Consider the following 15,709-nt stretch of genomic DNA (forward strand, 5'->3'; position numbering starts at 1 on the left):
CGTCCGGAAGCATGAAAAAAAATCTATTTTTGATAATAAGATTATGCATAATTATTTTAGATGCGACATTTATTGTGAGCGCACCTTAACAAAGAAAAAACCCAATGAATCAATCATAATCTCTATTATCCGTGCTGCATTGTGGCAACAACGAACAATGATAAGGCTCTACACAGCTGAATACGCTCCGATCAATACCATTATCAGATATTTTTAGAGATTTATTTGTGAAAATCTCTCTTTCTGGGCGATTTAATTTCGAGAATCGTCCAAATATCATCAATCTATCTATGTAATTACGACTTCTAGCATTGAAAACAGCTGCCTTGGAATCGCGTAAATGAAACAGAAGTGACGGCGAAGAAACAAGAAAACGCATAAAGGAACAAAACTTTCTCATCGTTCATCATTAGAGTCAGAAATGCCGTTCGAGGAAATAATTCGCGTAATGTTGAAACGTCGATAATTAATCGAACAATTCCTTCTTACGTTCACTCGTCCAGGCACGGTACGAGCCGTAACGTCGTTGCAACAATTGCTATACTTCCTCGTTAGTGACGTCACCAGACGAGGTGGCTGACGAAGGTGACTGTCGCGCATCATCCATCTTCTTAACGGTCGTAAGTGGACGACTGTTTACGATTAGGCGAATTAAGAAGCGACTTTCGCGAAAAACTTTCGTCGCGCGGACGATTTTGCGAAGCTCGCGCGAGATCGGGATAACGATGTGCGAACACGGTTCCGGGTGGACTTAATGCGATTGCACGTTTCCGGCGATTGGATAAACGTTAATGTCACATCAAGTTACGTTGCGCACTTGTTTAATAGCTGGCCTCTAAAATGAAAGTTGTCATAACAACTTGCGGTTGCTTCGCTACGGGTTGCAATATTCATCATATATTCCGAGCGAAGTTGCTGCACAATGTATACGTGCCGCAATGCAAATATGCGATTGCAACTTTCTGATTAATAACTTCTCAGTTAAACTTTTTACTTTGAGATGCAAACTATAGTCTTTGAACGGAAAGGAGTGGGGAGGGGGAGGTGGGGGAAGAGAAATGGAATAAGCACAAGCGAAAAAATCAATAGCCTTAGAATATGGCCTTAGATAAATGGCTTCGTTATCTCTTATCGGCATTCCTCTTTTTCTAAGTGCCATTTACAATGCTCATTAATAATGATAATTATTGCGAGTCAAACAAATTGTTATCTCGCTCCCAGTTGTCGCGACAGCAAGTGCCATATCGAAACAGTATAGATTCTCAATTTCCTTGACCCGTTGCGCGGGGTATTTCACGACTCTTCGCTTCGGTTTTTGTACACTTTTCCGGATTTAAGACTGATCTTACAACGCGCTCCTCGCCTCTTCCATTTCTTTCTGCCTCTTCGCGCGCTCTTTTATTGACAATTGCGTTTCTCGTCACGTCTGCCTCGTCTCCTTCGGAGTTCGTCAACTCTTATCTTGCCAATTTCGATGAGAGACAGTGCGCGATGTGGTAAAAAAAAGTAATGGGCAAGAAGTGAGAAGTCAGGAAGCCAAGAGTACATTGCAGATTAACCTTCACGGTAACTCCCGTTGACAAGTAACAAACGCAAAAGAATCTCCCATCATCGTCTGCTTACGATCGCGCCACGTCTGCAAAAGCTAATGACGTCCTCTTCATTGCTTGTGTAACGGCCACACACACACACACACACACACACACACACACACACACACACACACACACACACACACACACACACACACACACACGCACGCATACACACACACACACACACACACACACACACGACACACACACACACACACACACACACACACACACACACACACACACACACACACACACACATATCGACACAGACAGACGTGCCTCATTCTTATCTCGATTGCGCAACCTTGTACGTCGATCGCTTCCCCTGTTTCTTTCGCGACTCCAGTTTTTCGTGTTTCCGATTTACTGCTCGTCACGCTCGTTTCTACGAGGGACGAACGCTTTTTATACTCGGATTCACGGTACGCTTTTACCGGCAAAGCCTGCGTCTCAGCGACGCTAAGCAAAAATCAAATGTATCGCGCCGTTATCAGCATTCCTTCGTTTCGCTCATTTTCATTTAAACTTTCCACTTAAACGTTATCCACGTTTGAAATTCAAGCGTTCTGCAATCGTGATAGGAAAAAAAGCATTAAGTGTCTCTTTCCAGGAAATACGGCGAAACGTTAACGTCGAGACGTGTTTTTCAAAGAATAAAAGAAAAAAAAATTATCGCGGTATCCCTAAGTATAAATCAGAGATTCTCATAAAAATGATAATAATACCGTCACGTAAAGTTTTTCTTTTGGTTTGTAATAAAAATTGTATAGGAATACGCGGTTGCGACACCACACCAGGCGATAATGATCATCGTCGCAACAGTTGGTAATTAACATACATTAACTTTATCTGTGCTTCGATTTACATTTGTTTGTAATTAATGTTGATTTACTGCGCGTAATATGCATGTTCGTAACGCGCGACCGGTGGAATCGCGAACAAGTTAGGGCACGAAACCGGCAAATTGATTACACGGTAGAATAGCAATCAACAAATTTCTTCACAATTCGCCTACGTGGAAGTGTGAGCGCGCGCGCGAGCGAGCGCGTTCGCCCGTTAGTCACAATCTCCACCTTGTCAGCAAGATATTTTCGTATACACATGACGCAACACGGTTTGATACAAGGCGGCAAACACGGGTTTCCCATTAAACATCAAACACATCCAAAATTACTACATTTTCCCGTAGTAAAACTATAAACGCGCGTATCGTTATATTGAGCGATGACTTCTCTCTCTCTCTCGTGTATGTGTGTGTGTGTGTGTGTGTGTGTGTGTAAGCGTAACGGAATTTCAGAGCGATAATCCGTCGGTGTTTGGTATCTTAAAAGCCAACTGAGAGTTTACGGCGCGAAAACGTTCGAGCACTCGAGCGACAATGATAAATCCTACGTCAGTCATTATTGCACCAGATATCGAATTCACGCGGAATTCTGGAAAAAATAGATTCTTTCCTCACAGCGAGAGAGAGAGAGAGAGAGAGAGAGAGAGAAGAAAAGGGGGAAAGAGGCTAGTTCGGGGGTACATACCCCGCGGTATTTTCCAATCGGAGGGATTCCGCGGTAAACAATGAGGTTTTTTTTGTGCAAATAATAGATAACGCGTGTCCCGACATCACGCTGGCGGATGTTTTCCATTTACGCGCGTGTCCACCGTTAAACGCGTTAATTTGCCGTCTTTCTGCGACCGTGCGGACGGTCGAGATCGAGAAGCTCGAAATTTGGAAATAATTGGAAGATTACAGTGATCTCCGGTGTAAAAGTGGCGGACTAATGCGGAGACAAACAGGTGAGCGTTTCGCTGTCGCCGATAATCCATATACTCTCTTACCCCGCATACGCGAAGTATACGCTGCGTGTTTGGAGGTGGTTATTACGGACGCCCGTCCAGAAGGATCGAATTATGTCGATTTTCCAGTTCCTTTTTGTCCGCCTTTTAACCTTAATCTCTGTATTTCGCGCACCAGCCAGATCGTCTCTCTTCCACGAGCCAATATTATAGGAGATACTGGCGTGTAGTCAAATTTATGGGCCTCATCAGCCATTCAACGGACTATTGGATCTACGGCTAGACAGACTTCAGGAAATCTCTCTCTCTCTCTCTCTCTTTCTCGAGGATTCACATAAATTTGCTGAAAGATTAAAAACATGTTTAACGATTTCTAGAGTACAAGAGAATGTAAATGCGCGGAGCTTCTCGCAAGAGATTTCTCTCGGAGCTACAACTAACAAGTAATAAGACTTCGTGTTCTGTACACAATTTCGAGACGCGGATATTACTTTAAAGAGAACCTTCGAGACTTGGTAAGAGCGGATATACCGCAAACTGCCCGCGGGCAATCGCTCGGCCATTATTGTAATGGAGAGTTTTGAGAGTCGGGAAATCTCCTGAAGGCTTCTATAAGTTCTCTAGTAGATAATCAATTAACATTTTCGATAAAGTCTTCGTATGTCAAACACATCTCTCTCTCTCTCTCTCTCTCTCTCTCTCTCTCTCTCTCTCTCTCACGTTCCGCCGCATCAGAGACGCCGATGAGAGGTCCGAAGGAGAACGTCGACTGAGTATAATTTATACGCGGCGAGTCACAAAAGAAAAAAAAAAGGTACAAAACTACCGGATACGAAAACCGACAACAATCATGCATTAAAAAAAATGAGAATGCGCGCCGCGTATGTGTTTTGCGTAAAACCAATGAGGAACCTTTTTTTTCCCTTTCTTTTTTTTCTCCTTTCGCCAAAGTTATGAGACACGGGGACCGCGATATTTTTTTTACGCGCAGGCGTTCGCAGAGTAAATTGTTTGCTTTTAAAACAGCGCTGCAAAAATAGCTTGGATGGCATGTTTACACGTGATCCTACGGCGACCGACCGGTAATCGAATATCAGTCCCGATTATTCCGCGGGCATTCATCAGCGCGACACGTCATGCAACGAGGTGTACTCGGGTGTGCACGGGCATAAAGAAGTCGCCTCGGCGCGGCCAAGTCCCGCATAGTCACGGCATATTCGATTCGCGAACGTCTAGAACTCGAGACAAGTATCGACCTCGTAAGGAAATGGGCGTACAAGGAGTACCGCGGCGTACCCCAGCGGAAACTTCAGTGTAGCCGACAAATATTTGATTCGCGGCGCGGTCGGCTCCCCTCTCGTCGCTCTTTCAACGCCGAGCGTTTCAATTAACTATAAACAGCCTTTGGTTTATTTGCAAGCGAAATGACACGTTGATAAATAATTCAAGAGGCATCGGTGCTCCAGAGTAATTAAAACTAAATCGACGTCGGGAGAAAAAGAGTCACCTCAATGAATTACTACAAGGTAAATCACTTTAACAGGTAAAGTAAAAATATCGCGCCATTGTCCTCCTTCTATTCTCTCCATCGGATGCTCGTCGAAGGTTTTGTTCCACGATACTGTCTAGTAGCTAGTCGGAACTACCCCGTATAAATTCGTTGGTCGTTTCCTCCGACAAGAGGAGATAATCAAGAAGAGTGTGTCTTCAAAGGAGGAGCGACGTGGCCCATTGGGCTCGAAAGGGTTTCATCCGCAGAAGGGCGGTTCGGTAATGTTCGTGAAGGTACTTACGTGGGCCGTATAGGTACTGCGTCGTTCCCCCGGCTGAAAGTGGACCTAGCCGACGTCGATGGCGCGTCGATAACAGAATCACTAAAGCACTGCCACCGTTGCCGTGTCCCACATTACTTGCCATGCCGACAGTTCCGAAATCACTGCGCAAAGAAGAAAGAGGCGTGCTCAAATGGCGATCCCGTTCGATGCGTAATGTAATATCCGGGGTAATTAGGTCTTGTGCAAACAACGGTAAATCGAGCAACGTCGGGCTCGTCGCGCGACTTTTATTTTCTCTCTCTTCTTCGGAATCAACTTTCAACGACGTACTTCCGAGGAAGAGAGAGAGAGAGAGAGAGAGAGAGAGAGAGAGAGAGAGAGAGAACAGGCACAAAAACAATATTTGTTTACCAATTCACAGTAAGAGAGTTATAGCCTAATAACGTAACATAACAGCGCTTACGAAATCGGTCGGTCGGTCGGTCGGACTTGCGACGTGCGTGCGTTGTTTATCAATCCTTTCATTTAGCATAGTTATCAATGAGCGACGATGTCTGTCTGTGTGTGTGTGTGTGTGTGTGTGTGTGTGTGTGTGTGTGTGTGTGTGCGTGCGCGCGTGTGTGTGTGTATGTGCGTGTGTGTGTTCGTTCGTGCGTGCGTGCGTGCGTGCAAGACGTACGCACGTAAAACTTTTTTTTGATTACAGTACTAAACAAGTTTCTTTCGTAACCGATTCATTGCACCAGATGAGATCGAACGGAGATACGATTTATCTGAAATTTCAAATTCTTCTTTAGAGAGTTACATCTCACGCACTTGAACGGCGTGCAAGGCGACGACGTACGTCGGTCGGTGCGAGAAACTAAGCGGAACGACCCGGTGACAATTCCGCGATTAACTGAATTGACTTTATTACTCCGTATCTCGGCATTACTCAGCGTAAGATATACATAGAATCGAGTAGAATCTGTTTTGCAAAAGCGCACTATGTTTACGAGTGTCACTCGATAGTTGGGATAGAAAGTGGGTCAGCCACCACATATTTAGAGAGACTTACCGAAGATCTTATCTTCGTAACAAACATCGCGTTTGAATTTTCAAGTTAAATTGATCGCGGAATATTTCACGTACGCGTTCTAAATTTTAAATTTCCCCGTCACGTTACATTTCGTGAAACTCTATTAGCAAGTTACTTGTGAATTCAAAACAAATATGAACCTCGCGATATAGGTAGGCTCTTTCGTATTTTGCCAAATGCATGGCGGGCGAGTTGCGTTTGAATATCGATTTATTCACGGCAAAGCGATAGTATTTAAGATTGATTTATGTAAAATTTTACTATCGCGCCGTGTCTCACGAAATTCTATTAGCGAGTACCTGTGAGTTTAAAAAAAAAAAGTGCTTTGCGATAGAAAGCCTTTTTTCCTCTCTTTGTGTTTTTAAATTCACGGAGAACGAATAGCGCTCAAATATCGATTATTGATTCAAGGTTGATAGGGTTTATGATTGATTTATGTAGGTAAAAATAAAATGTCGCGACAAAAAGGTGACAGAGAAGACGTGAGATTTCCTAAATGCTAAATTTAAATATCCTGAATGTATTTCAAGTGTACGCGCGCGTTTAATATTTTATAGAAAATAACGCGGAATTGCCCGTACCGTAAACGTCTATCATGTGTCTAGTTTTTATATTACACAACTTTACAAAAACCCAGAGTGAGCACCCGTACGCACGTATTATTCCACGTTATTGCTCTTTTAACGTCCAATTGTTTAGCACAATCGGATCTGATTGAAGGTAATTGATAGTATTTGCGAGATGAAAATTAGATATCGTGTTGAAATATTGCAAATACGTATGTATGCTGTCATCGCTATAAATTTTATACGATGTACAAATACAATTTCCGCTCTTTCTCTCTCTTTCTCCTTTTCTCTCGTTCGCGCGCAAAAAGCTTATCCTGTAATTATAGGATGAATGCGATCAAGCGAAAGCAAATTTCGCCCAATGCAAATATAATTTTCGTACTCAAGGACGGTTTATAATACAAAGCGCGAATTTCAGCAAAATTCAATCGAAATAATATTGTACCGCTTATAACGCTGTTTGCTATTATTATTTGTAGCGATAAGTAACAAAACCTTGAATTAACTTAATTTTCTTGATATTGCGCAGTTACATTAGATGCGAATTATGCGCGCTTATATAGATTGCGTTCATTAAAATGGAAAATGCGAAATGTACAATTAAAGAACGCGTGTAATTTAACGTAATTGATTCCATTAGTCGACCAGAAATAAATTTACGAAAATAGATATAAAATTACATATTGTGTGCGTGTATAATTTTAACCGAGTCATTAATCTTGAGCAAAATTAAAAAAATTATTAACACATTTGATAACATAGTTCGACAAAAATGAGTTTTTTGAGCATCAAAATGAAATTAGTTATTTTCTTGTTTTTTTTTAGTGCTGAATATGAATTCGGTTTCCAAATTTCTTCATCACGTCACAACTTTAAGAAATTTGCAATTAAAGTTGCAAAAGATAGTTATTTTAGTACTTTATCATACGTATTGTAATTACGATATGCGAGAAATTTTATTGCAATTGAAATTAAATATATGGTTAAGACTTTCAACCCTCAAAAGGAATTCTTTTTGTGTCGGGTATAGTTCATAAAAAAATCATGGTTACATATTAAGTATGCATGTCATGTAACAAAGCATGTAAAAATAATTGTTTGCAACTTTAACTATACATTTTTGAAATTGTGACGTGATGGAGCAATATAAAAATCGTATTCGTATTCAGTGTCCTGAAAAATTACAGAAAATGATTGGTTCTGATGTTTTTTTTGTTGAATTGTAATATTTATGAATTCAAAATAATATAAAAAAATATTATTTATAAAAACATTACTTTCCGATTCTTTCAATATATTGCATACATTGAGAGAATCGAAAAGTAATGTTTTAGTAAATAATATAAAGAATTTGTAGTTTTGTTAACGTAATATTTATTTGTTTATTCATATAAACAATATTCACTCGCCATCATTTTCTACTTATTTATTAATCTGTCATTTCTTTCTCGAAGAAGTTAATCGGTTTTGATTCCAAAAATGGATAAGACGATTCGAGCACGCTTGCTCTTAGAAGGCTTTTTCATCGCAAGAAGTGCTCCAATAATCGGAAAAGATGACAGTCTGATAGGGCGAATTCGATGGATGAGAGAGTGCTTTCCACGTTTCTAATTTTCTGTTACGTCTATTACGATATATACGGTCGCGAGCGTTGCCTTTACAGCATCAGAACCGGTTAGCTTCTTCAAGAAATTAAAACATTAAGAAATAAGCGGACGGCCATTAGAGAAAATAATAATTATATCATTAAATAGATCATAAGTTATATGAACGAGACTACACGTTGCTTACATTGTTCATAAAAACGACATTACTTTCCGGTTTTTCTGGTAGTAATGTAATTTTCCGTAACACACTTGAGCGAATGTGATAAAGGAAAAATTATAATACTCGCTCGAGTATTTATGCTCCCAGTTGAAGCATTCACTGAACTTTAATAAGTTTGTTGACAGTTTTCTTTACAAATCCGACAAAATAAATTGTTGATGCGGATAAATAAGTGAATTCTTCATGTGAAAGGTCAGGATTATCTTCAGTCCACTATCAAAATAAGAGAATTGTTTTTTTTTCATATAACAATCGATTTAGCATTAACCTGTTGAGAAAATACCGGAGTTATTGAAACTTAATCGCGGTAAGTCGACTTTTGGGTAAAATAATATTCAATAATTGAGATATCCATTTCTTGATAGCTCATCCCTCTCGGTCCCGATTCATTCTTCATGAGGACCGTGCGCCCCCCTTCATGAATGTTTTATCTTTTTCCTCGAAGAAAAAGCGAGCATCGCGAAATTTTGCGATTGTGTACGAAAAAGGACTTCGATATGTTTCCTGACAAAAGCTAAATTATAGAAGCGCGACGACGAGACGGTAACGGCGACGGCGACGGCGGCGGCGGCGGACGAGCGAACGTCCAGCTTGTGCGAGTCGCCGAACCGACCACGCTCGTTTACTTCGTCCCACCTTCGAGCAGGTTGTCGTGCACACACTTTCACAGTGGAATCCCAGTTATTTCAAAGGCACGCACACGTGCACACGGCGGCGTTCCCGTTGTCCTGAGATCGGGCGTGATCACGCACCACCATCGCTTTGGAGAGCGAGAAGCGTCGACGTACGCTCGGCATCGCGAATGCATCTTCCTCCCTATATTCGCCGAACCAATGATGCGCTCGCGCACGTCTGCATACTCGTGCATTATGCATCGATTCGCATTACGCGTAAAGTATTGCCCCGCCGGGAATTTTAGGGCGCTTCAATGATGCAGACATCCGTTGGATAATGGAGCTTTACGTATCCGCGCGCGTTTCGTTTCAGTGAGACGCAGGTGACTCTCTTCAACGTTGCAACGACTCTCGCGTTACGACGGAACACACGTCGAGAATTGGAAAAAGCCGTGTAACGTTACTTCTCGAAGAAAACCAGAGGTGACGTTACAGAAACGCGGCGCGCGCCGGTCCGCACCCGCGGAATAAATTTTACATTTGTAGTCGTGACATGGTGAGAAAAATGGAGGTATTAGAATATAAAATTAGACATTCCCGAAATAAGGATGTAAATTCGAGATTCTCTTATCACTTTTTCCTGCAGTTTCTTTTTATATTTAATTTGAGGTTAAATTATAAAAAAAATTTATCTGAGAAATATGTATTAGGGTTTATAATTGATATTTATAATTGATATTAACACTGTCCAACGCCATTTTGCAACACGAGTGTGAACAGTTATTTCCGATGTATTCTTTATTGTGAAAATTCAACAATCTTTTTTCTATGATTTTTTTTTTTGGAACTGACCTGAAATAAGATTATGAAAAAATTTTATCTGAGAGATATTAGTGGATATTTATAATTGATAATAAACCTTGTCCAATATCATTTTGCAACACAAATGTAAATAATCATTTTCGACATATTTTCCCGTGAATCTATTGTCAAAATTCGTCTATTGTGTTACAATTTTGGGAAAAATAGTGCGAAAAACGACAATTGTGAAGACTTTCATGACGTCAAAAGTCGAACAATGTATATTACATGAAAAACGAACGCACAATTTATAAATTATTACATCTCAAAAACGAAAAATTAGATCGAGATGAACCGAATACGTTTGCAAGCTAAAAATTAGTACTATTGTGTAGCATTAAAATTTAGAAAAAAATGTTGTACCTGCTACGTCATCAAAATCCTCAAAATCATCACTTTTGGCATCAAGGATTTGCCATTTTTCTCAAGACTGTGACAGTCAGATGTTAACAACGGATTCATTCTCGATATGTGAAAATACATTGAAAATGGCTATTCGCATTCCCGTTGCAGAAAAAAAATCAAATTTTGTCAAATTGAGTGTAATTAAAAAAAGCACGACGCTACCCAGACCACGAAATTTCAATAACGATCGAAAGAGTTTTGATAGCCATTATAAAATACCATTAATGGGTTTCCTCACGTTTCTATGGAAACTGAAATAAAACATTGGATAAAGAGAGAGAAAGAGGAGCGGGGGAGAGGGCGGCAAAAAAGAGAAAACCGAGTGACATTGTATCCCAAAATTTTCTCGTATCACGCGCCCTATCAATACGCCCCCTCTTCCGCCCACGTATTAATCCGACAATACGCATGCACAATTTTCCGAGTCGAGAAATTCCCGTGTTTGCGGGAATGTAAACGAAACACCACGTATCGGAACGACGCTAAACGCGGCGCGTATATGCGGCGCACGTATGCGAATATCCGTATCGTTAGGATTCCACTTTGCAACGGAGAAGACACTCGACGATGTCCCGCGCGAGTACAAACTCAAACTTTGGAGAAGTCCAAAGCCTCTGCCTCTGCACCTGAGTGCCATCGCCGCCGTCACGGATATTTGTATTGCAGCCGTTCACTCTTGCAGAAGCCGCTGCGACAATATTTCGTGCCAACATAAGCACGGCTTCGAAAATTTCGCCCCGCCGCCACCGCCGTCGCCGCGTATACATTGTTACCGGAGTACGCGCGTCGGCGCTATCTTCGCGACGGGAGCCATTTCCGCGTCGGTTCGCCCGAGTGCACCCCCCTTCAAAAATTCATCTCTTTGCACGATATTCTTGCCAGCAGCGGGCTAACTAGGGCGTGGCACCAAGGTGGAAGCTGCTAGAAAATTTCAAGTCGCGCGATTTTGCCAATTACGCCTCGATTCAAATTGTCACCCGACAAGCCGCTCGTTATAAAATATTTTTCACGAGAAATTTCCTACCTAATTAAATCATTCATTAAAGGGAGCCTGTAGCGCCACGCGCAAAATGGTTACCGAAAATAATTTATCTCCTCGATGATCGATAAAATCGTTTCGTGCGTGCGTGTGACGTCGTTTATCATTCATATTTTACATACCAATTACGTCTTTATATAAATTCGATGCGAGTTAGAAATGGAAATTTATTCGCGTCACGGACGCAATCGATTCACATCGACGACTTCTGTTATAGCTTTGATTATTATGTATTGCCACGATTCTAATTTACAACGGACACTTCTGCAATGCGTCAATAACATCATCTTTAAAAGTACATCCGTCATGATGATGCGTTATACTTCATTATTGTTTCTCTTTGTAGAGATTTCTTCTCTTCATATTTTTCCCTCTGTCTTTCTCCCACGTCTGTTTTTATAACCGTTGTACAATATTTTAATTGCAAAAAATGTAACGGTGCAGTTATAGACAATCTATAAGAAAGTAAGAATTAACCGCGCAAAACATATACATACATACAATTATTTCTAAATTTGAAATACTTTCAGTTTTCGTGAAATGCGTTCACTTTTCTATAGAAATCTCTCGTGATAGTTAATTTTATTAAAAATAAAATTATTAACTCGACCGTGAAAATACGTAACACAATTATTAAACTGAGGTTTATTTAACTTCGACTAATATCGAAGATCAATAACATAAAATATATTTTAAATATTTTAAATTAAGTTTGATTTTTGAAATCAAATTATATTGCAGGTAAAATTGCTGGAGCTTCAAATTATTTTAAAACTTTTTTCGCGGCAGACAAACATGTTATTTTCAGCACTTGTCAAAATAATGTTTATACTAACATTATCTGGGATTTGCCATGCCCCGCCTTGGTAATACCGGGTTAACCCGTGAGCACTCACGCGGGAGTGATTAAACTGATCTGGACGCGCAAGCCTGCAAATTTGCCAATTAAATATATTACGTAACAAAATATTTTTTTTTATTCTAGATTTCTTTAAATTTTTTCAATATTTGAAAATTATTTTTTTCTTTAAAACGCGCCACAGTCTATAAATTATTTATAAAGAAAGATAAAGCACGTGACAAAAAATCCTGCCCACTTAAAGAAACTGTATTTAGCGCTTGAACGTATTTATAAGTGCCTTCTCAAACTGCGAATAATTTACATAACAATCGCGTATATATAACGTGTTATTGTCATTGAAAAATGGATGTGCTACTCGCAGATATGCCACGTATTCAAATACCAAGCACTGTTACCCGTTGCTGTATATTCGTTTCGCGGCGTGTATCTATGTTTACGACAAAAGGCATTTCGCCGACTCGATTTAGAAGTGCTATTAATGGAGTAGCGTTAAAGACGCCGCAACCAATGATAAATTCCGTCTCACGTGACCTCATTCATGCCGATTAAGTAGGGGAGAGGTGTACGGTGACAATATTTTTTTTCCGTGCCGTTTTTATTTTCGAGGAGGGCTAGCTGCTGCTGCTACAACTTTTCGAGATAAATCGTAAAATTTTACACGGGATATTTTCCGCCTGACACGTGCTCCACGTGTAACCACGCCGCCGAACGTAAATATCAAATGAGAGAACTATTTCAATTTCTGTTTGTGCACGAGATACCGCAAAAATATCTGACTTTGTTTTTTTTTTTATTATTTGCACGTTTCAATATTATTTCCATGTTTAAACGCCGTCGAAATGTACAAAAACGACACGCGGCTCGCGCGCGTGTATATACGCACGGAACGCGAAAGTTCTCTTCTACAAATTAATTACAACACTTTCTTATCGAAACGCATTATTATCAATAATCAAATTTTAGCGCATCATTTGACCGACGATATTGTTCGCGGGAACTTTGTGTCGAAGCTTTCATAGCAAAAACGATCGTTTATACATACATTCCACTTCCGTTTCACTTTGCAAAGCTCTATATTCCAAATTAATAAATTCCTATTTATCGAGTTATTTACGAAGACGACTTATCTCAAACCGGCCAAAAATACGAAAGAGGAAAATGCTTAATGCGCGCTATCGCAGCGCATTGATCAAACATTGCACGGAAAGAACAATTTTATTAAAATACAGATAAAAAAAAAATAATTATGTTGAACCCTTTCTATTAAAAAAAAATTATACTGAACGTTTAAGTCTGATTGCTAAAATGTCCAAATTTTTTTATTATCATGCTTGAACGTCCTACATAATTATTTTGATAGTCCAGCATGAAATTACTTTCTGACTTGTATCCAATTAAATTTCTTAGATACTACAGTAAAATCGTTCCTTCCGTGTGCAGGAACACGCGGCGGTTGAAGTCAAATACGAAAAGTGGAACCGCAGGAGAAAAAGCGATGACAAATTATCCAATTAAATAGCGATCGATGTGCGATCGACATTTTAATATGCTAATACACACAAGGAATCATTAGTCTTCCGTGTACACGCGACGCGCAAAAAACGCGAAAACGCGCGCGCGTTCCAACGAGCGTTACTTATTAATTAAAAACATGCAGAAATGATTTATGCGCCATGTAAAAAAAGGGAGATTAACCAGCGAGAGAGAGCCGATTTAATAATGATTCAACTCGCATAGAATATTTAACTAGGCATACCCTCTCGGGGGACGTATCCTCTCTCACTCTCTCACTCTCTCTCTCTCTCTTTGTCTGTAAAGCAGTATTTCGATCGCAAGAAAGTCTAGTAAACACGTAGTTGCAGCTACTCTCCGTGGGACATTCGAGTTTTACCGAGAAATTACATTCAACGAGAAAACAATCTGGGATCGTCCCCTCGTAATTTTGCCGCGCACCGTGTACGTTACGAAGTAATTTAAAACGAGAGAGAGAGAGAGAGACACGAGTGTGGCTGTGCGCTCTTTTTCACCTCGTCGCTCATAACTTCAAAGAAACGATCGCGCGGCATCAAAGGGCGAGCGAGAAGAAAAGGACTGAAAGAAAAAAAGAGAAGGGTAGGCGTCGCGTTGGGGCCTCCCGCCCGCGTCGATCAAAATTGAAGAGAGACAATTCGGGCTGTTTTCTTTGGAAAGCGACTCCCCGATGTTAAGATTCTCAAGTGGACACCTGGCTCGGGGCAGCTCGGATTCGCTATATAAACAAACGATTAAGGCCATAAGCTCATAAGCGGCGTACGTCCTCCTCCTCCTCCTCCTCCTCCTCCTCCTGCTCCCGCTTGACGATAACTATATATAAACCGAAGGTTTTTCGCCGCCTCTATTTACGTCCGGTGTCCGTATCCGTATAATTAGATCGTACGTGTTGGACTTTTATGTTTTACGTCTACGTGCCGTTCTCAGATGCCTAAAGTGCCATATCTTTTGTATGCGCTCTACGTGACGTGGACTCGTTTCACGTAAACCACAAGCTGCACGTTACATAATAAATGAATGGGTCGCGTGTTATCTTTACGTTTCGCCGCGGCATTTGTCAAGAGAACGCGTATTACTAGTTTAGATAAGCTTCTTGAGTGACAGAACGATAATAAATAGGAAATTTATGGTTAAACGGTACATATACCGCGGCGCAAACCTTATGATTTCACGCGGCGGCAACGGCGGCGGGATGTTACATCACGGTACATAACGCGAGATTATTAATTCATCGGGGAAATCTATCAAACGGTCGGTCGACGAGCGAATAGAAATGGGACATTTCGTGCATTCGCGGCTAAGACCCGGAGGAAAAACTCACGCGGAGATAAATCACATTAACGAGAGTTGTAACTCGTTTAAATACACTATTCTTAAATTACCATGTATCACGCGAGAGATCTCTATTCGCGTGCATAAAAATCACGGTTTCGCACAGTGCCGTACCTTTATCTGAGCGGCACAGGTGTTGTAAATGCTTCGCGTATTTCATGTTTGTACGTGGCTAATGTAAATGACCCAATAAACCGGACGTGTAACGATGCTGAGACGAGATTGTAAAATTTTTGTAAGGATTCACGATGTACAAAACGATATAATTAATGACCAAATATGTATGAAACAGAAAACGTTACTAACGTAGAAAAATGCAACAAATTTTTAAATTACTCCAAAAATAATAAAAACTCGAAAAGCATCAACTGCTATCCGCGGATAATCTGAAACGCTCGTCTTCAATATCCAAAACGTTTCTTTTTTGTTTA

At 40.5% G+C, this 15,709-nt stretch overlaps 1 protein-coding gene and 1 long non-coding RNA gene across 2 annotated transcripts in view; one reads left to right on the forward strand and one right to left on the reverse strand.

Annotated features, from left to right (window-relative positions):
* Positions 1-15,709, reverse strand: part of LOC105207962 (insulin receptor-like) — a 79,591-nt gene that overhangs the window by 50,288 nt on the left and 13,594 nt on the right. Inside the window, 1 exon segment of the mRNA NM_001304600.1 lies at positions 5,180-5,322. The gene's annotated coding sequence lies outside the window, so the exon portion shown is untranslated.
* LOC113002941 overlaps positions 1-15,709 on the forward strand; it is a 101,234-nt gene that overhangs the window by 41,278 nt on the left and 44,247 nt on the right. The window lies entirely within an intron of this gene.

The sequence above is a fragment of the Solenopsis invicta genome, chromosome 8 (genome assembly GCF_016802725.1).
Source record: "Solenopsis invicta isolate M01_SB chromosome 8, UNIL_Sinv_3.0, whole genome shotgun sequence".
NCBI lineage: Eukaryota > Metazoa > Arthropoda > Insecta > Hymenoptera > Formicidae > Solenopsis > Solenopsis invicta.